The 21,210-nt window shown below is 37.6% G+C and overlaps 1 pseudogene; it reads right to left on the bottom strand.

Moving 5' to 3' along the window:
* Positions 1–897: 897 nt before the first annotated feature.
* Positions 898–1,481, bottom strand: LOC118831938 (annotated as a pseudogene).
* Positions 1,482–21,210: the final 19,729 nt, after the last annotated feature.

Here is a 21,210-nt window from a genome sequence, read left to right as displayed (position 1 = left end):
TAAGCAAATCTATTAAATTTTCTGGTCCTCAGGCTCATCATTTGCAAAATAAAGAGGGTAGATAAAATTTCCATAAAGGTCTTTTTAAACTATAAATCTGCAATTGCTAGATAAATAGGTACTAGAAGAATCAAAAACATTGACAATATGGCAGACTCTGATTGTGTTAAGCTCTGGGGATATATGCACAAGGAGCTGTTTTCTATGAAATTCTCACCATTAGAACTATAGCTTGAATTGAGTCATTACTTCCAGAAAGTCATGATTTTTTTTTTCATTTTCAAGAACCTCTTTTATGGAAAGTTTGCAAGTCCATTTCTGGGTAATTTACAGTGTAGCATAAAAAATACTTTTATGCAGAGTGAACATATAAGCAGTTTCTCTTTAGATATACCAAGGTGGTCTGCCTCTCCACAAACCCTCATGGCTGCATTCCTACCTTGCTACAACTAAAGGAAGGTTACAAAAAAGTTGTAGGTAACGCAACTTAAAAAAAGAAAAAGAAAAAGCCAAACCTCCACAGCTTGTTCAGCTTCCCGTAAACATTGAATTTAAAGTCCTTTTCTAGCTCAAAGAAAACCGAAGCAGGGCCCCCAATTTCACAAGTCTTTGTTGTAAAAAGAAAACAAATTAAAATTAAGACAAAACTAAAAGAGAAAACAACAACAACAACAAAAAAAACCCACCACACCTTGGCTCATGAGGAAAAAAAAATAAAATCCGAAATGCTTTCAAAAATGTTAAAAAAAACACTTGAGAACAAACAAGAGCTTTCTTAAAAGAAAAGTCTAATTAAGCCATCTCATGCTCAAAGCTGTCAGGCTGTGTTCAACAAGATCAGAACTGTAATACTATAAAAGTGAATACAAGTAGATGGGTACTACACAATAGCGATTCAGCAAAGCTCCAAAAATCTTTATAAATACAGCCATTGGAAAGACGATCTTGATTCAGGAAGGATTTTTACTCGTTGTGTGCAGCATAACGGTCATAGCTGTCTCTGTAAGACCCTCCTGAAGACTGGTCACCGTAGCCTCCTTGACTCCTGCTGCTGCTGTAATAGTCGCTGGATCCTCCATATCCCAGACTTCTTGATTCAAATCTGCCTCCCCCATAACCGCGGTCTCCACATCCTCTAGAAAAACCACAGCCTCGACCCTGGCCTCCACGGAAGAAGCCTCAGCCACTGGATGAACCTCCTCAACACCCACGGGACTGATTTTCTGACGATTTGCCCTCCTGGTCACTCTAACCTGCCTCCCATCAACAGACATTCCATTCATGGCCATCATTGAATCTTTAGCATCATCTATGTTCTCAAATGTAACAAAGCCAACACCTCTGGATCTCTGAATTTCCCTGTCTTTCACAACAACATCTTCAGCAATCTGTCCACACTGTGAGAAAACATGTTCCAATGACTGTTTATTAGTATCAAAACTCAGTCCACCAACAAAGAGTTTTCCTTAATCTGATGCCATCTTTACCGGGGTGTTGGATGGGGCAGGAAGGATAAGTGGTGTCAGCAGACAGACCAGAGCGACCTGAGCCTCCTATTGGGGAAAAAAATACAGAAAGTAATTATTATAGAGAAGAATAGCACAGTAACTTAGTAGCACATATGAACACCTTTTCAATGATTCTTTTCTTTAGTTAATTAGCTAGTTATATATGGGAATTAGCCAAAGTACAAGTTAATGTTCAATGAGGATTATGTCAAGGAGGTGGTGGCAAAGAATAAACCTCTAGATCATGCCATGATGCTTAGAGGCCAAGCAAACAATGTCAGTTGGGGACAGGGATTATACAAGAGGACAGTACTACAGCATTGGTCATGAGGGAAGCAGAAAGGAGAGAAAAGAGTAAAATAATAAAAAGTATGGTGGAGGGGTAGAGAAATTGAAGATAATTTTGCAAAGCTACACTTTGCCAAGTTAGCACTAGGACTTGAAAATATATCCTGAGTATAAAATTCCCCTCCATAACTGTGTATGTTGTCACAAGGAATCAAATCAAAACTTTTGATGAGCAAAAATTTTCTAGAAAGATCTGGAAACATAGTTGCCAGAGGGATTTGTAGAAAGAAAGAGAAAAATTCTGCAGAATCTAAAAGGGTCACCACTTGAGGGAGTTGGGAGAAAGTTTTTTTTTAATGAATCTTTATTAAAAATATCTTTATTTTTACATTTCTTTTATTTCCTGAATATGTCTCTGTACATTTTCCTATCCAGTTAAGCCATCTTTTTTAACCAAATATGAAAAAGAGAAAAAAAAATTAGAAAAATTAACCTGACACATCAACCAAGTCTGCCATGGTCCACCCCAGGATGCCTTTTATCAAAGAAGAGAGGAGGGAGATACATTTTTTTCATCTTACTTTTATGGTCATATATAATTGGTAAAATTAAAATTTCTTTTTTTATTCTTCTCATATTCCTTTTTTTTTGAGTTTAAATCATTATTTATTTATCTAAGATTTATAGTTTTCAGCATTTTCACAAGAGTTTGAATTATAAATTTTCTCCCTATTTCTACCCACCCCACCACTCTAAGATGGCATATATATTCTGATTGCTCTGTTCCCCAGTCAGTCCTCCCTTCTGTCACCCATCTCCCCCAATCCCATTTTTGCTTATTTTCTTTCAGGGCAAAATAGGTGTTTATGCCCGATTGCCTGTATATATTATTTCCTAGCTGCAGGCAAAAACTTTTTTGGACATCTCCTGTTAAAACTTTGAGTTCCAAATTCCATCCCCACTTCCCTCCCCACCCACCCTCCCTAAGAAGGCAAGCATTTCAACATAAGCCACATGTATATCATTATGCAAAAGTCTTCCACAATACTCATGTTGTGAAAGATTAACTGTATTTTGCTCCTTCCTATCCTATGCCCCTTTATCCAATTTTCTCCTTTAACGCTGTCCCTTTTCAAAAGTGTTTGCTTTTGATTACCTCTTCCCCCATCTGCTATCCCTTCTATCATCCCCCCTTTTTTATCTCCTCCTTCTTTGCTGTGGGGTAAGATTCCCAATTGAATGTGTATGTTGTTCCCTCCTCAGGTCAAATCTGATTAGAGTGAGATTTACTCATTCCCCCTCACCTGTCCCCTCTTCTCTCCCAACAGAACTGCTATTTCTCACCACTTTTGTGTGGGATAATTTACCCGATTCTATCTCTCCCTTTATCCCTCTCTCAATATATAACTCTTGCATCCTTTAATTTAATTTTATTTTTTGAGGTATCGTCCTTTCATATTCAACTCACCTTGTGCCCTCTCTCTCCTCTCTCTCTCTCTGTCTCTCTCTCTCTCTCTCTCTCTCTGTCTCTCTCTCTCTCTCTCTCTTTCTCTCTCTCTCACTATATATGTGTATATATATATAAACATACATGTATATATATATACATGTATATATGTATGTATATATGTATATATAAATATACATATATATACATGTATATGTGTATATATGTATGTATGTATGTATGTTTTTCCCTTCAGCTACCTTAATACTGAGGTCTCATGAATTATATGCATCACCTTTGTAAACAAAACAGTTCAAATTTAGTAAGTCCCTTGTGATTTCCCTTTCTTGCTTACTTTTGCATGCTTCTCTTGATTCTTCGGTGTGAAAGTCAAATTTTTTATTCAGCTCTGGTCTCTTCACTGAGAAAGCTTGAACGTCCTCTATTTTATTGAAAATCCATATTTTGCCTGGAGCATGACACTCAGTTGTGCTGGGTAGGTGATTCTTGGTTTTAATCTTAGCTCCATTGACCTCTGCAATATGATATTCTAAGCCTTTCAAACCCTTAATGTAGAAGTTCCTAGATCTTGTATTATCCTAATTGTGTTTCCACAATACTCATATTATTTCTTTCTGGCTGCTTGCAGTATTTTTACCTTGATCTGGGAGCTCCACAATTTGGCAACAATATTACTAAGAATTTTCTTTTTGGTGTCTTTTTCAGGAGGCAATTGGTAGATTCTTTAAATTTCTATTTTACCCTCTGGCTCTAGAATATTAGGGCAGTTCTCCTTGATAATTTCTTGAAAGATAATATCTAGGATCTTTTTTTGATCATGCCTTTCAGGTAGTCCAATAATTTTTATATTATCTCTCCTGGATCTATTTTCCAGTTCAGTGGTTTTTCCAATGAGATATTTCATTTTGTCTTCCATTTTTTACATTCCTTTGGTTCTGTTTTATAATATCATTATTTCTTATAAAGTCACTAGCTTCCACTTGCTCTAATCTAATTTTTTAGGTAGTATTTTCTTCAGTGGTCTTTTGGACTTCCTTTTCCATTTGGCTAATTCTGCCTTTCAAGGCATTCTTCTCCTCATTGGCTTTTTGGAGTTCTTTTGTCATTTGAGTTAGTCTATTTTTTAAGGTATTGTTTTCTTCAGTATTTTTTTGGGTCTCCTTTAGCAAGTCATTGATTTTTTTTCATGGTTTTCTTACATCCTTCTCATTTCTCTTCCCAATTTTTCCCCTGCTTCTCTAACTTGTTTTTCCAAATCCTTTTTCCATGGCCTAAGACCAGTTCATATTATACTTGGAGGCTTTTGATTTAGGCTCTTTGACTTTGTTGACTTCTTCTGGCTATATATTTTGGTCTTCTTTCTTACCAAAGAAAGATTCCAAAGTCTGAGTCTGAATCTGGGTCTGTTTTCACTACCTATTCATCTTCCCAGCCAACTACTTGACCGTTGAGTTTTTCATCAGGGTATGACTTGCTTTCTTAGGATTTGACTTGAGGAGGGAATAACATACACATTCAATTGGGTATCTTACCCCACAGGTAAGAAGGAGGAAGGGGATAATAGAAATGGGATGATAGAAGGGAGGGCAGATAGAGGGAGGAGGTAATCAAAAGCAAACACTTTGAAAAAGGCACAGTGTCAAGGGAGAATATTGAGTAAAGTGGAATAGGATAGGAGCGAGCAAAATAGAGTCAGTCCTTCACAAAATGAGTATTGTGGAAGGGTTTTGCATAAAGATATACATGTGATATATGTTGAATTGCCTTCTTAGGGAGGGTGGGTGGGGAGGGAAGAGGGGAGAAAATTTGGAACTCAAAATTTTAAAGCAGCTGTTGAAAAGGAAGTTGTTGTTGCATGCAACTGGGAAATAAGATATTCAGGCAATGGAGCATAGAATCTATCTTGCCCTACAAGAAAGTAAGGGAAAAGGAGGCAGGGGGTGGCATGGGGTGACAAAACAGAACACTGACTGGGGAAGGGGCAATCAGAATATATGTTCTCTTGGTGTGCGAGGTGGGATAGAAAGAAGGAGAAAATTTGTAATTCAAAATCTTGTGGAAATCAGTGCTGAAAACTAAAAATATTAAATAATAAAATATAAAAAATAATGTTAGGCAGAGAATTCAAATACTTAAGATAGTGTGTCACTCCTCATGTGTGAAGTGGCAAGTGGAAAGGTTTGCATGATTTCTGTTCAACAGTTCCACAATGGCAAAGATCTGTGTTAAGCCCCTGGACATATTGTCTTCTCCAGGTATTGCCCAAAAACCTTCAAGTGGTAGTTTCTGAGAGTCTGAGGCAGTCTCAGAGTAGTACAGGTGATGAGAGAAGGTTTATCTACAACAAGTCTATTCAAGTGATTTTCAATGAAAAGGAAAAATAATTGGAGAACTTCAGCTATTTCCTAAAGCAAAGCTTCTTAGACTTATTTCACTCTGCAACCCATGTGGTGGGTGTGGGAGGGTCGAAGTTTGGGGAAAGATAGGAACTGGAAGTTCCCCTAATCAATTTGAGGAATAAAATTCTCTCCTTAGAGTTTGAGCATACCCATTTCACCCTTGTTAAGATTAAAAAAAAACCTCTCATTAGGTTTTGGGGAGTTACCATGAAGAATTGAAAGACAAAAATGACTTTAGTGTAAGAATGTTCATCTAATAAGAAAAATAGTATATTCCTAGAAAGGCAAAGTATGGCTCCCACTAAACCTGGTTTCTAGGCAAAAGCTTAATTGGATTATTCTAAGAAGGCCCATAGGAAGAGTATGGTAACATATCTTCCCCTAAAATATTAGTAGCCATGAACAACTACCATTTTATCTCTCTAGGTAAAGTACAAATTTTACCAAAGAATTTTAGTGTAGTTTTCAGGTGTTAAAGCTTTAAAGTGAACTAAGACTTTTGGGACACACTATATCAGCTACCTACATGTAACCCTAAAGTGTCTCCCAAAAGACTGAACTCCTATTTCTGATTTGAGAAGTTGACACAAAATGGTCCCTCTCTTTTAGCTCTGATGACACTGCCCACAGTTTACTCTGGAAAATCTCTAACATGCTTATATATGGGCTTTATTCTACAACATTGAAAATTTAAAAATGGAAGAAAAAAACCCATACAAGTCCATAAAAATACAAAAAGCTCATTTAACTCTAATTATATTTCTCTTTGTAAGGATCTGAGTACCTACTTTTCAATATGGCAACATTCCAGCTTTCCAGTGAATTCCTATTGCTTATGCAGTGCCTTACATAATGCCTCCTAAACTTCTCTTTTTCACTGCAGTTTGAAATTACTTCAGAAGGTGAGTAAGAGTTCACATCTACTAATCTCTTAGGGGAAGAATTAATGGAGGGAGCTCCTTACTGCATATATGTTAGCCTAGTCTTACATATGGCTTTCTTAGTATAATCCATTTGGGCCTTTGTACAGACACCAGGTTACACAAAGCCATACTTTGGCTTTCAAAGAATACACCACTTTTCTTACTGGACAAACATTCTTACCACAAGGCTACTTTGATCTTTCAAATCCTTATGATAAAAAAAAAAAAACTCTAGCTGCATTCCAAATTTTTATCTTCCCTGTTTCCAAGTCTGCGAAAGTAATGGTACTTCGTGATTTATGGCTGGTGTTCTGAAGTGTATTGCTTTTTCAAGAAGCCGTTATTTGGTCCAAAGCTGGTTGTTGTTTACTCCTAACTTGCTGCTACCAGAAATTTCATTTAAAAACAGCAGTTCCTTACCTATTGCAATAAACATAAGAAAAGGCAAAATTGGTTAAGAAAAAGGAAAGATATAAAAAAAATATTGTGAGATATTCAACAGGGAAGAAGCAAATTAGTTGATTCTGAGAAAAAATATAGAGGGAATAAAAATTGAATTAGATTATGAAGGAAGAGAAATTATTTCAATACAAATGAGGTAATCAACACAAATGATATATCAAATGAAATATCTACAAAGCTAGGACAGTGACTGGCACATAGTAGGCTCTATATAAATATTTATCTTCCCTATTCACCCCTTTAATCCCTAGGGAATGAGCAGAAGTTTATTTTGATTATGGGAACTATATGAACAAACTCCCAATAGTTGGAGAGGATTGGATTTAAAAGGAGGTTGCTGAGTACCCTAGTTTGTCTAGAAAAAAAGGTGGAGAACCTGCAGCCCTGAGGCCACATGTGGCTCTCTAGGTTCTTAATAAAAGCATTTGCTCTGTAAAACTTAAGACTCAGTCAAAAGGCTGCATGCAAGGACCTAGAAGGCCTCATGTGGCTTTGAGGTTGCAGGTTAACCAACCTTGGTCTAGAATATATAATATCTGAAGGCCAGATTTTTAAAATATAGCTGGAATAATGTGTGTAGAGGGCCTTGAATGCCAGCATATCAGTTGATTCAGGCTTTGGGAACACATAGAAGAATTTTAATCAAAAGAATGACATGACTAGAGCTGTGAATTGGGAAGATTACTTGGGAAAAAGCTTTCTGGATATTTGAACACTTAGGATTTGAGTACTACTTGGTATTAGATTCTAATTCATTTTGGCAGTTTACAGCTTGCTGGCAGTTAGCACTTGCTAAGTACACCTGACTCTGCCAGTCTCTTTTCTCTCATTACCTGTTGGTCATGGTATGAATGCTGCTCCAATCTCACAAATACCATTTTATTTAATGATTTTTTTTTCATTTTCTCTCATTTTACATCTTATTCTCTTCAAATGATATAACATGTAAAATTATGTAAATGCCTTCTATTGCTATTATCACTTAGATGTATAGTCACTGCACGGATAATCAAAGTATTTATTAGTACTTGCTCCAGTTATGGATCTGAAATTTAAAGCAAATCAAAACTTAATCACTATGGCAAAGTGAAGATCAATTTGGTGCCTTTACCTTGAGGTGTTCCCTCATTTGGAATGGGCACTGATGGTAATGGTATTATTGACTTTTGATAGAGCCATCTGTAAGAAGAGGGAAGATATTGCTTCGTTTTTGTCTTTGTATCACCAATTGCATCAATAAATATTTGGCACATAGTAGGCAGTTAATTAATGCTTGTTGATGGCATCTCCACTACCCTGAGATCTGCAAATATACATTGATAAATTGATAGTTAAAAGATATGACTTTGTGGATCTTACTCTGGTGATTTCAGACATGAATGGACAGAGGATTCTACCCTTATATCAACAACTTAGCCATAGAGGCCTAGTGCCAACCAGACTAAGGAAAAGCACCAAAAAGACAAGCATGAAAATCTGTTATTAAATAGAACAAATTTTATTTCCTAATTGTGGTAGTACAAAACCCTTCTGAAGACAATAGGATAACTTTTCATCATTGTAGATACTTAGTGATAGTTGCTTCCTATTCAGGAAGTAAATATGACTATAAGATAAGTGATGTATCTCATGATGTAGAACCATAGAAAAGAGCTGTGCTAAGAGTGATATAGAGGAAGGAAATTATAGAAAATGAATTATCTTATTTATAATTTTATATGTTATATTATTGCTATTTTTGGTTATAATCTACTTATTTACAAATATCCTTCCACACATGTACATATATAGACATATATATATGTATATATGTATATATATATATATGTGTGTGTGTGTGTGTGTGTGTGTGTGTGTGTGTGTGTGTGTGTATTTATATATGCTGGTATATGTTTATCTGTGTACAATATTTTGCATGATTATGACACAGAAAAATATTAATTCGGTTATATACAATCACTTCAGGGTATTCATTATTTATAGTAATCAGAAACTACTCATGTGATTTCCTTACATATAACTAATAGAATCTATTTCCATAATTTATTATTTTGGCATATGAAGAAAGTATTTTTCTCCATTCTATTTCATGCCTACTTGACTTTTGCTCACATTAACAGAGAGTGCCACTGCAGCAAAGCACTTCTAACAGGTGATGTAGTGGTATTATTTATTATTATTTATAGTTATTCATTAATATAATTAATTCATATAATTAATCATATTAAACATATTTTTAAATTAGTCAAGTTGTAAACAATTATAACCAATGGAAGGAAACATGAGAAAGAAGAAAGAAAACAAAACAAAAAAGATAAGACAAAATAGTACACTTCTATCTGCATTCAGACTCCATAATTATTTCTCTGGATATGGATGTCATCATGAGTTTTTTGGAGTTCTCTTAGATACTTGTGTTGCTGAGAAGAGCCAAGTCTATCAAAGTCATTGTACAATGTGACTGTAACTGTGTGCTATGCTCTACTTGTTCTGCTCCCTTCACTCAGCATTAGTTCATATAAGTATTTCCAGGTTCATCTGAGGTCCATCTGTTCATCATTTCTTATAGCACAATAGTATTGCATTACATCCATATACCACAACTTGTTCAGAACTTCCCCAATTGATTCACATCCCCTCAATTTCCAATTCTTGGCCACCACAAAAAGAGCTGTTATAGATATTCTTGTACATTTGGGCCCTTTTCCCATTTGTATGATCTCTTTTGGATATAGTCCTAGAAGTGCTATTGCTGGGTCAAAGGATATGCATATTTTATAGCCCTTTGGACGTAGTTCCAAATTGCTCCCCCAAATAGTCCTCACCAACAATGCATTAGTGTTCCAATTTTCCCACATCTTCCACAGAATTTATGATTGTCCTATTTTGTCATGTTGGACAATCTGGTAGATGTGATCTCGTTCCTAAGGGCTCTTTTCATTTGTATTTCTCTAATCAATACCAAGTTCAGGCATTTTTTCATATGATTGTAGATAGCTTTAATTTCTTCCTTTCAAAACTGCCTGTTCATATCCTTTGACCTTTTATCAATTGGGGAATAACTTGTATTCTTGTAAATTTAACTCAGTTCTCTATGTATTTTAGAAATGAGGTTTTTAACAGAGAAAATTGTTTCCAAGTTTTCTTCTTCCTTGCTAATCTCGGTTGAATTAGCTTTAATTGTACAAAAACTTTTCAATTTAGTGTAACCAACATTATCCATTTTGTGTTTAATAATGTTCTCTATCTCTTGTTTGGTTATAAATTCTCCTCTTCTCCATAAATCTGGCAGGTAAACTATTCCTTACTCTCCCGGTTTGCTTTACATCAAAATCGTGTACCCATTTATAATTTATTTTAGCATACAGTGTAATATATGGGTTTATGCCCACTTTCTGCCATATAATTTTTTCAGTTTTCCCAACACTTTTTGTCAAATAGCAAGTTCTTATCCCAGAAGCTGGGGTCTTTGGGTTTATGAAACAGTAGATTTCTATAGTCATTGAGTACTGGGTCTTATGTACCTAACCTATTTCATTGATCCACTGGCCTACTTCTTAGCCAAGTAGTTTTGATGATTGCTGCTTTATAATACAATTTGAGGGAGCCAAGATGGAGGCTGGAAAGCAGTGAGCTCCCCGCGGAGTCCCTCCAAAAACCTATAAAAATGGCTCTGAACCAATTCTAGAACGGCAGAACCCACATAACAGCAGAGGGACGCAGGGCTCCAGCCCAGGACAGCCTGGATGGTCTCTGGGTGAGGTATCTCCCACACGGAGCTGGGAGCTGGGAGCTGGGAACGGAGCAGAGCAGAGCCCAGCGAGAGCTGCTCGGACCAACCAGACCAGGAGCTGGTCGGAGCCGGCCCTAGCACCCTGAATCAGTGAGCTGCAGCAGTTACCAGACTTCTCAACCCACAAACACCAAAGAGAGTGGAGAAGGTTAGTGGGAAAAGCTGCAGGAGGGGAAGGAGTTCACAGTTCAGCCACTGGCCCCGGGCAGCTGAGGTGGGGCAGGTACAGCTGCTGTTGCTTCTAGCCCCAGGCCCACCTGGTGGGAGGAATTAAGTGGTGGATCAGAGCAGAGTGCACAGCCTGCTGAACATCTAAGCCCAGTCTGGGTTGGGGGTTCTTGGGGAAGGAGGAGTGCTGGTATGGCAGAGCTGGCACATCCCCGCCAGACATGAAACATAGAACTCTTTAGTCTACAAGCAGTCATACCCCACTGAAAAACTCAAGGGTCAAGTTAGTTGGTTGGGAATATGACCAGGCAGCTAAAACACACCCAGATTCAGTCTCAAACTTTGGATTCTTTCTTTGGTGACAAAGAAGACCAAAACATACAGCCTAAGGAAGTCAACAAAGTGCAAGAGCCTACACCAAAAGCCTCCCAAAAAAACATGAACTGGTCCCAGGCCATGGAAGAGCTCAAAAAGGATTTGGAAAAGCAAGTTAGAGAAGGAGAGGAAAAATTGGGAAGAGAAATGAGAAGGATGCGAGAAAACCATGAAAAACAAGTCAATGACTTGCTAAAGGAGACCCAAAAAAATACTGAAAAATATGCTGAAGAAAACAACACCTTAAAAAATAGACTAACTCAAATGGCAAAAGAGCTCCAAAAAGCCAATGAGGAGAAGAATACCTTGAAAGGCAAAAATAGCCAAATGGAAAAGGAGGTCCAAAAGACCACTGAAGAAAATACTACTTTAAAAATTAGATTGGAACAAGTCGAAGCTAGTGACTTGATGAGAAATCAAGATATTATAAAACAGAACAAAAAGAATGAAAAAATGGAAGACAATGTGAAATATCTCATTGGAAAAACCACTGACCTGGAAAATAGATCCAGGAGAGATAATTTAAAAATTATTGGACTACCTGAAAGCCATGATCAAAAAAAGAGCCTAGATATCATCTTTCAAAAAATTATCAAGGAGAACTGCCCTGATATTCTAGAGCCACAGGGCAAAATAGAAATTGAAAGAATCCATCGATTGCCTCTTCAAATAGATCCCAAAAAGAAATCTCCTAGGAATATTGTCACCAAATTCCAGAGCTCCCAGATCAGGGAGAAAATATTGCAAGCAGCCAGATAGAAACAATTTGAGTATTGTGGAAACAACCAGAATAACCCAAGATCTAGCAGCTTCTACATTAAGTGATTGGAGGGCTTGGAATATGATATTCCGGAGGTGAATGGAGCTGGATTAAAACCTCGAATCACCTACCCAGCAAAACTGAGTATCATGCTCCAAGACAAAATATGGATTTTCAATAAAATAGAGAACTTTCTTTTTTTTTTTTTTAAATGCAATTTATTTCTTTAACATATTTGGTTTTCAGCATTGATTTTCACAACAGTTTGAATTACAAATTTTCTCCCCATTTCTGCCCTCCCCCCCCACTCCAAGATGGCGTATATTCTGGTTGCCCTGTTCCCCAGTCAGCCCTCCCCTCTATCACCCCCCTCCCCTCTCATCCCCTTTTCCCTTCCTTTCTTGTAGGGCAAGATAAATTTCTACGCCCCATTGCCTGTGTATCTTATTTTTTAGTTGCATACAAAAAGTTTTTTTGTTTTTGAACATCTGATTTTAAAACTTTGAGTTCCAAATTCCCTTCCCTCTTCCCTTCCCACCCACCCTCCCTAAGAAGTTGAGCAATTCAACCTAGGCCACACATGTATTATTATGTATAACCCTTCCACAATACTCATGTTGTGAAAGGCTAACTACATTTTGCTCCTTCCCAACCCATCCCGCTTTATTGAATTTTCTCCCTTGACCCTGTCCCCTTTCCAAAGTGTTTGTTTTGATTACCTCCACCCCCATCTGTCCTCCACTCCATCATCCCCCTGCCTTTTATTTTTTTTTTATCTTCCTCCCTCTTCTTTCCTGTGGGGTAAGATACCCAACTGAGTATGTATGGTATTCCCCCTCAGGCCAAATCTGATGAGAGCAAGGTTCACTCATTCCCCCCTCACCTGCCCTCTCCCCTCCTCCCAAAGAACTGCCTCCTCTTGCCACCTTTATGCGAGATAATCCACCCCATTCTATCTCTCCCTATCTCCCTCTCTCAGTATGTTACTCTCTCATCCCTTAATTTCATTTTATTTCTTTTAGATATCTTCCCTTCATCCTCAACTCACCCTGTGTCTGCTCTCTCTCTTTTACATATCTATATATACACATACATACACATACATACATATACACATAGATACATACATACATACACATTCAGTTATATATATACTTAAACATATATATATATATGCATATATATATATGCATATATAAACATATATATATATATGCATATTCCCTTCAACTACCCTAATACTGAGGTCTCATGAATCATACTCATCATCTTTCCATGTAGGAATGTAAACAAAACAGTTCAACTTTAGTAAGTCCCTTGCAATTTCCGTTTCTTGATTACCTTTTCATGCTTCTCTTGATTCTTGTGTTTGAAAGTCAAATTTTCTATTCAGTTCTGGTCTTTTCACTGAGAAAGCTTGAAAGTCCTCTATTTTATTGAAACTCCATATTTTGCCTTGGAACATGATACTCAGTTTTGCTGGGTAGGTGATTCTAGGTTTTAATCCTACCTCCATTGATCTCCGGAATATCGCATTCCAAGCCCTTCGATCTCTTAATGTAGAAGCTGCCAGATCTTGGGTTATTCTGATTGGGTTTCCACAATACTCAAATTGTTTCTTTCTGGCTGCTTGCATTATTTTCTCCTTGATCTGGGAGCTCTGGAATTTGGCAACAATATTCCTAGGAGATTTCTTTTTGGGATCTATTTGCAGAGGCGATCGATGGATTCTTTCAATTTCTATTTTGCCCTGTGGCTCTAGAATATCAGGGCAGTTCTCCTTGATAATTTCCTGTAAGATGGTATCTAGGCTCTTTTTTTGATCATGGCTTTCAGGTAGTCCAATAATTTTTAAATTATCTCTCCTGGATCTATTTTCCAGGTCAGTGGTTTTTCCAAGGAGATATTTCACATTGTCTTCCATTTTTTCATTCCTTTGGTTCTGTTTATAATATCCTGATTTCTCATAAATTCACTAGCTTCCACTTGCTCCAATCTAATTTTTAAAGTAGTATTTTCTTCAGTGGTCTTTTGGACCTCCTTTTCCATTTGGCTAATTCTGCCTTTCAAGGAATTCTTCTCCTCATTGGCTTTTTGGAGCTCTTTTGCCATTTGAGTTAGTCTATTTTTTAAGGTGTTGTTTTCTTCAGTGTATTTTTCAGTATTTTTTTGGGTCTCCTTTAGCAAGTCATTGACTTGTTTTTCATGGTTTTCTCGCATCCTTCTTATTTCTCTTCCCAATTTTTCCTCTACTTCTCTAACTTGCTTTTCCAAATCCTTTTTGAGTTCTTCTATGGTCTGGGGCCAGTTCATGTTTTTCTTGGAGGCTTTGGTTGTAGGCTCTATGACTTTGTTGTCTTCTTTAGGCTGTATGTTTTGGTCTTCTTTGTCACCAAAGAAAGAATCCAAAGTCTGAGACTGAATCTGGGCGCGCTTTCGCGTCCTGGCCATATTCCCAACTAACTAACTTGACCCTTGAGTTTTTCAGTGGGGTATGACTGCTTGTAGATTACAGAGTTCTATGTTCTACGTTTGGGGGGGAGGTGCCAGCTCTGTCAGAGCCGCACTCCTCCTTCCCCAAGGACCCCCAGTCCAGACTGGGCTCAGATCTTCGGCAGGCTGTGCACCCCTGCTGCGATCCGCCACTTAATTCCTCCCACCAGGTGGGCCTGGAGCCGGAAGTAACAACAGCTGTAGCTGCCCCACCTCCGCTGCCCCCGGGGCTGGAAGCCGAACCTCGAACTCCTTCCACTCCCGCAGCTTTTCCCACTAACCTTCTCCGCAGTCTTTGGTGTTTGTGGGTCGAGGGGTCTGGTAACTGCCGCAGCTCACATATTCAGGGCGCTAGGGCCCCCTCCGCCCGGCTTCCGGTCTGGATCGTCCACGCCGCTCAGGCTGGGCTCTGCTCCACTCCGTTCCCAGCTCCCAGCTCCCAGCTCCATGTGGAATAGAGCTCACCCAGAGACCATCCGGGCTGTCCTGGGCTGGAGCCCTGCTTCCCTCTGCTGTTCTGTGGGTTCTGCCATTCTAGAATTGGTTCAGAGCCATTTTTATAGGTTTTTGGAGGGACTTGGGTACGGAGCTCACTCTAGTCCGTGCTTACCAGCTGCCATCTTGGCTCCGCCCCAAAATAGAGAACTTTCAAGCTTTCTCAGTGAAAATACCAGAGCTGAATAGAAAATTTGACTTTCAAACACAAGAATGAAGAGAAGCATGAAAAGGTTAACAAGAAAGAGAAATCATAAGGGACTTACTAAAGTTGAACTGTTTTGTTTACCTGCCTGCATAGAAAGATGATGTGTATGATTCATGAGACCTCAATATCATAGTAGCTGAAAGGAATATGCATATATATGTTTAGGTATATATATATATGAATGTTCATGTATGTATATATGTATATATGTATGTATGTATGTATATATATGAAAAGAGAGAGAGAGCAGACACAGGGTGAGTCGAAGATGAAGGGAAGATATCTAAAAGAAATAAAATGAAACTAAGGGATGAGAGAGAAATATATTGAGAGAGGGAGATAGGGAGAGATAAAATGGGGTGGATTATCTCGCATAAAGGTGGCAAGAGGAAGCAGTTCTGTGGGATGAGGGGAGAGGGCAGGTGAGGGGGGAATGAGTGAATCTTGCTCTCATCAAATTTGGCCTGAGGAGGGAATACTATACATACCCAATTGGGTATCTTACCCCACAGGAAAGAAGAGGGAAGAAGATAAAAAACGGGGGCATGATGGGATGGAGGGGACAGCAGATGGGGGTGGAGGTAATCAAAAACAAACACTTTGGAAAGGGGACAGGGTCAAGGGAGAAAATTCAATAAAGGAGGATGGGTTTGGAAGGAGCATAACATAGTCTTTCATAACACGAGTATTATGGAAGGGTTATACATAATGATACACATGTTTCCTATGTTGATTTGCTTGACTTCATAGGGAGGGTGGGTGGGAAGGGAAGAGGGGAGAGAATTTGGAACTCAAAGTTTTAAAAACAGATGTTCAAAAACAAAAAAAAAAAGGTTTTGTATGCAACTAGATAATAAGATACACAGGCAATGGGGAGTAGAGATTTAGCTTGCCCTACAAGAAAGGAAGGGAAAAGGGGATAGGAGGGGAGTGTGGTGACAGAAGGAAGGGCTGACTGGAGAACAGGGCAACCAGAATATACGCCGTCTTGGAGTGTGGGGGAGGGTAGAAATGGAGAGAAAATTTGTAATTCAAACTCTTGTGAAAATCAATGCTGAAAACTAAATATGTTAAATAAATAAATTTAGAAATAAAATAAAATAAAATAAAATAAAATTTTGATTGATTAAAATGAAGCAGTTTAGATTTTAATTCTCTATTCATGATTATCTAAGTCTAATGTGATGCGGCTTAAAAAAAATGATTGATGCTAGACTTTCGTATTCAAATTCCATAAGCATTAGCCCTCAGAAGTGAGATCATTGCACTTCCCTTAAAAAAAAAAAGAAAAAAATAATACAATTTGAGATCTGGTATGGTTAGGCTACCTTCCCTAGCATTTATTTTCATTAATTTCCTTAATATTCTGGAACTTTTTTTCTTACAGATGAATTTTGTTATTATTTTTAGCTCTATAAAATAGTTTTTGGTAGTTTGATTGGTATTGCACTGAATAAGTTAATTAATTTAAGTAGAATAGTCATTTTTTTATATTAGCTCAGCCTATCCATGAGCAACTGATTCTTTTCCAGTTATTTAGATCTGTCTTTATTTGTGTGAAAAGCGTTTCGTAGCTGTGTTCATATATTAATTTGGTTTGTTTGGCAGGTAGACTCGCAGATATGTTATGATGTCCACAGTAACATTAAATGCAATTTCTCTTCCTATCTCTTGCTGTTAGACATTGTTAGTAATATACAGAAATGCTGAAGATTTATATGGGTTTTTTTACATCCTGCAACTTTGTTAAAGTTATTTATTATTTCAAGTAGTTTTTTTACTTGATTCTCTAGGGTGTTATTTTTGTTATCATTATATAGGAGTAATTACATTTTTTGGATTTCAGATAGATATGTTCCAGGAAAAAGTGTGATTCTATTATTTTATCCACCTGTGCAATAACTGCCTCAGGTGGTTAAATAATCAGTTGAGGATTCAATTTCTTCTTCTCCGAGTGCACTAAAAGCATTTTGTGTTACCGTTTCAATAGGATAATAGTGATAATATGTAACTCATTCTGTGTCTACATAATTTTTATTTCCTCTTTTTGGTCTTTATCTTTTGAACATTTTCATTCCATGTAACTTGCAGATGATAAGTATTTGGTTTATTGTTATTCTGATTGTGGTAGTGGTGGTTGTTGTGTTTGTAGTGATTGTGTGCTTTTTTCCTAGAAAATGGGAGAATATGGGAGAAAAACATTTTATGAATTTAGTTATTAGGTTATTGTTAAGAGTTACTTATACAAACTGACAGCAATGACTCTGTCAATAAATAGTACATAAAAAGAGAACTGTTATTAAAGTTGAAACAGAAGATTACCAAAAGAGCAACAGTAAAGATCAATCAAGATGCATTTTATTTGAAAGATTAAAAACTCTAAGAGGATAGATAATTTAGTTTCTTCAACATCAGAAGAGATTAGAAACTAAAAACAAATCTTGTTTGAAAAATAAACTGCCAACAATGGTCACAATGAATACTGTACAAATAATTAATGAAAATAGACTTCCAATGCATTACAAAATTTTCTCTATGTTTGTATGAACTAACCACTCTTATGATAAGGAATAATTTAATGTAAATAATACCAAAAATATTTGTCTTTCAACTGGGATTTAGGCCACTAAAAATAGCAAAACTATCTGGTAATCCTCATATTACAAATTCTTCATTATTGTTTTTTCCAAATAGAGGCAATCAAGAATATATGTAACATAAGATTTTTAATTAATTAAAAATCAATACAAGAAAATTTTGTGTCTGTTGTCTAGATTTATCCAAAACCCAAGTCATATCTTTCCAAGAGAATGTCTTTATGGAGCATACATCATGAGAGTGGGATTTTTACCTTTTTTGCCATATAAGCTTAATAGCCCATGTAGCCCATGCAATAAATACATTGGCCATATAAACATTGCTTTAGAATTGAAACAATTCTTAGAGATGGCGTATTACAAGCTCTTTTTATATAGGTGGGGGAAAATGAATCCCAGGAGAATGAAGTGACTTTCCTAAGGTTATTCACATAGTAAATAGTAAAGTGAGGATATTGCCTCTACCACCAAGACACTGCTCTATCCAAAATAAGTGGATATTGCAGAGCAAGGAGGTCCCAAGCACTCAAAGAAGTTCTAAGATGAGACACAAGCTGAGGAATTGTTTCAAAGTCAAGAAAATTGAAAAAGATAAAATGTCAAGCATACCTCTCTCATTTTGGCAGAGAGCATATAGAATATATTTAGAATGAGATATACATTGTTAAATAAGGCTAAAATGTTTGTTTGTTTTACATAACTTCTTGGTTACACGTGATGGAGTGGTAATTCCAGTCTGAGTAAATATCTATGCGTGTATATGGATGTAAGTAAGTATTTGTATACACATACATAATGCATATGTATATACATATGAATATATGTTTATATGTATGTAGTATGTATGTATGCATGTGTATGTGTATATATACATACTTATAAGTTCTCAATAAAGCATTTGAAAGGAGAATAATATTTGAAAGAAAAATAAGTTGTTGAACCTGATGTCCGAAGATCTTAACTCCTCGGTGTCCTTACCTGGTTTTTAACTGTCAAAAAATCACATCACCTCTCTGGATTTCAGGGTCTTCATGGATAAAATGAGGGTGTTGGAATAAATTATCTCAAATGATCCTCTTAGAATTAATGTCCCATGATTATTTTGTAATCTACCTTCCAAAGACTCTAAGTGATGGAAAATTCAGAACACATCCTTTTCCATTGTTGGATAGCTCTAATTTTTAGGGACCTATTCCTGTTTATTGAACTGAAATCTTCTTTTCTCTCACTCAGTCATTGACACTAATTCTATTCTATAGAGTCCCACAACAAGGGCTTATTCTCAGGTAACAATTATTAGATTACAGTAGGAAGATAGCAGTATTATTGACTGAGTATTTCCTCCTCATCTTTTCAAAAGTTTCTCACATAACATGTTTTTCCCATATCTCCCAACCACGGTTTCTCCCCTTTGAATATCTTCCTCTTTGCCAATATTTTTTTCTAACAATGTAGCACAGAAGATCCAAACAGTAATGTCTTCCTCCAAAAAATTTGAGTCATCCATCCCCTTCTTTCCACTCACTCAGCCACCACTTTAGTTCAGACTCTTCTCACCTCTCTACCTGCTAATTGGACTTCATGTTTAAAGTCTCCCCAAGTCATCCTTCACACAATTGCCAAAGTGACATTCCTAAAGCATAGGGTTCCCCATATCAATTTTCTACTCAGTAAACTAGAAAAGTTCCTCATTATCTTTAGGGTCAAAAGTTTATAAAACCTTTTTTGTCATTTAAAACCCTTGATATTCTGACTGTGGGAGTCATGATACAGGCAAATTTTTGCAAGTAGCACAGCATCAATGCTTTGAGGAATAAGGAGGGATCTTTGGGAGTGGCATTGTGGATCCCAGCTCAACAAAAAGATTCACACAGAATAGCTTGGCCAAGATGGTGGCTGGTAAGCACGGACTAGAGTGAGCTCCGTACCCGAGTCCCTCCAAAAACCTATAAAAATGGCTCTGAACCAATTCTAGAACGGCAGAACCCACATAACAGCAGAGGGAAGCAGGGCTCCAGCCCAGGACAGCCTGGATTGTCTCTGGGTGAGGTCTATTCCACACGGAGCTGGGAGCTGGGAACGAGGTGGAGCAGAGCCCAGCCTGAGCGGCTTGGACGATCCAGACCAGAAGCAGGGCAGAGGGGGCCCTAGCGCCCTGAATATGTGAGCTGCGGCAGTTACCAGACCCCTCGACCCACAAACACCAAAGACTGCGGAGAAGGTTAGTGGGAAAAGCTGCGGGAGTGGAAGGAGTTCGAGGTTCGGCTTCCAGCCTCGGGGGCAGCGGAGGTGGGGCAGCTACAGCTGTTGTTACTTCTGGCTCCAGGCCCACCTGGTGGGAGTAATTAAGTGGCGGATCAGAGCAGGAGTGCAACAGCCTGCTGAAGATCTAAGCCTAGTCTGGACTGGGGGTCCTTGGGGAAGGAGGAGTGCGGCTCTGACAGAGCTGGCACCTCCCCCCCAAACGTAGAACATAGAACTCGTTAGTCTACAAGCAGTCATACCCCACTGAAAAACTCAAGGGTCAAGTTAGTTGGTTGGGTATATGGCCAGGCAGCGAAAACACGCCCAGATTCAGTCTCAGACTTTGGATTCTTTCTTTGGTGACAAAGAAGACCAAAACATACAGCCTAAAGAAGACAACAAAGTCATAGGGCCTACAACCAAAGCCTCCAAGAAAAACATGAACTGGCCCCAGGCCATAGAAGAACTCAAAAAGGATTTGGAAAAGCAAGTTAGAGAAGTAGAGGAAAAATTGGGAAGAGAAATGAGAAGGATGTGAGAAAACCATGAAAAACAAGTCAATGACTTGCTAAAGGAGACCCAAAAAAATACTGAAAAATACACTGAAGAAAACAACACCTTAAAAAATAGACTAACTCAAATGGCAAAAGAGCTCCAAAAAGCCAATGAGGAGAAGAATGCCTTGAAAGGCAGAATTAGCCAAATGGAAATGGAGGTCCAAAAGACCACTGAAGAAAATACTACTTTAAAAATTAGATTGGAGCAAGTGGAAGCTAGTGACTTTATGAGAAATCAGGATATTATAAAACAGAACCAGAGGAATGAAAAAATAGAAGACAATGTGAAATATCTCCTTGGAAAAACCACTGACCTGGAAAATAGATCCAGGAGAGATAATTTAAAAATGATTGGACTACCTGAAAGCCATGATCAAAAAAAGAGCCTAGATACCATCTTTCAGGAAATTATCAAGGAGAACTGCCCTGATATTCTAGAGCCACAGGGCAAAATAGAAATTGAAAGAATCCA

This window comes from Trichosurus vulpecula, chromosome 9, assembly GCF_011100635.1.
Source record: "Trichosurus vulpecula isolate mTriVul1 chromosome 9, mTriVul1.pri, whole genome shotgun sequence".
Classification (NCBI taxonomy): domain Eukaryota; kingdom Metazoa; phylum Chordata; class Mammalia; order Diprotodontia; family Phalangeridae; genus Trichosurus; species Trichosurus vulpecula.
This window is presented reverse-complemented; position numbering and strand designations above follow the sequence as displayed.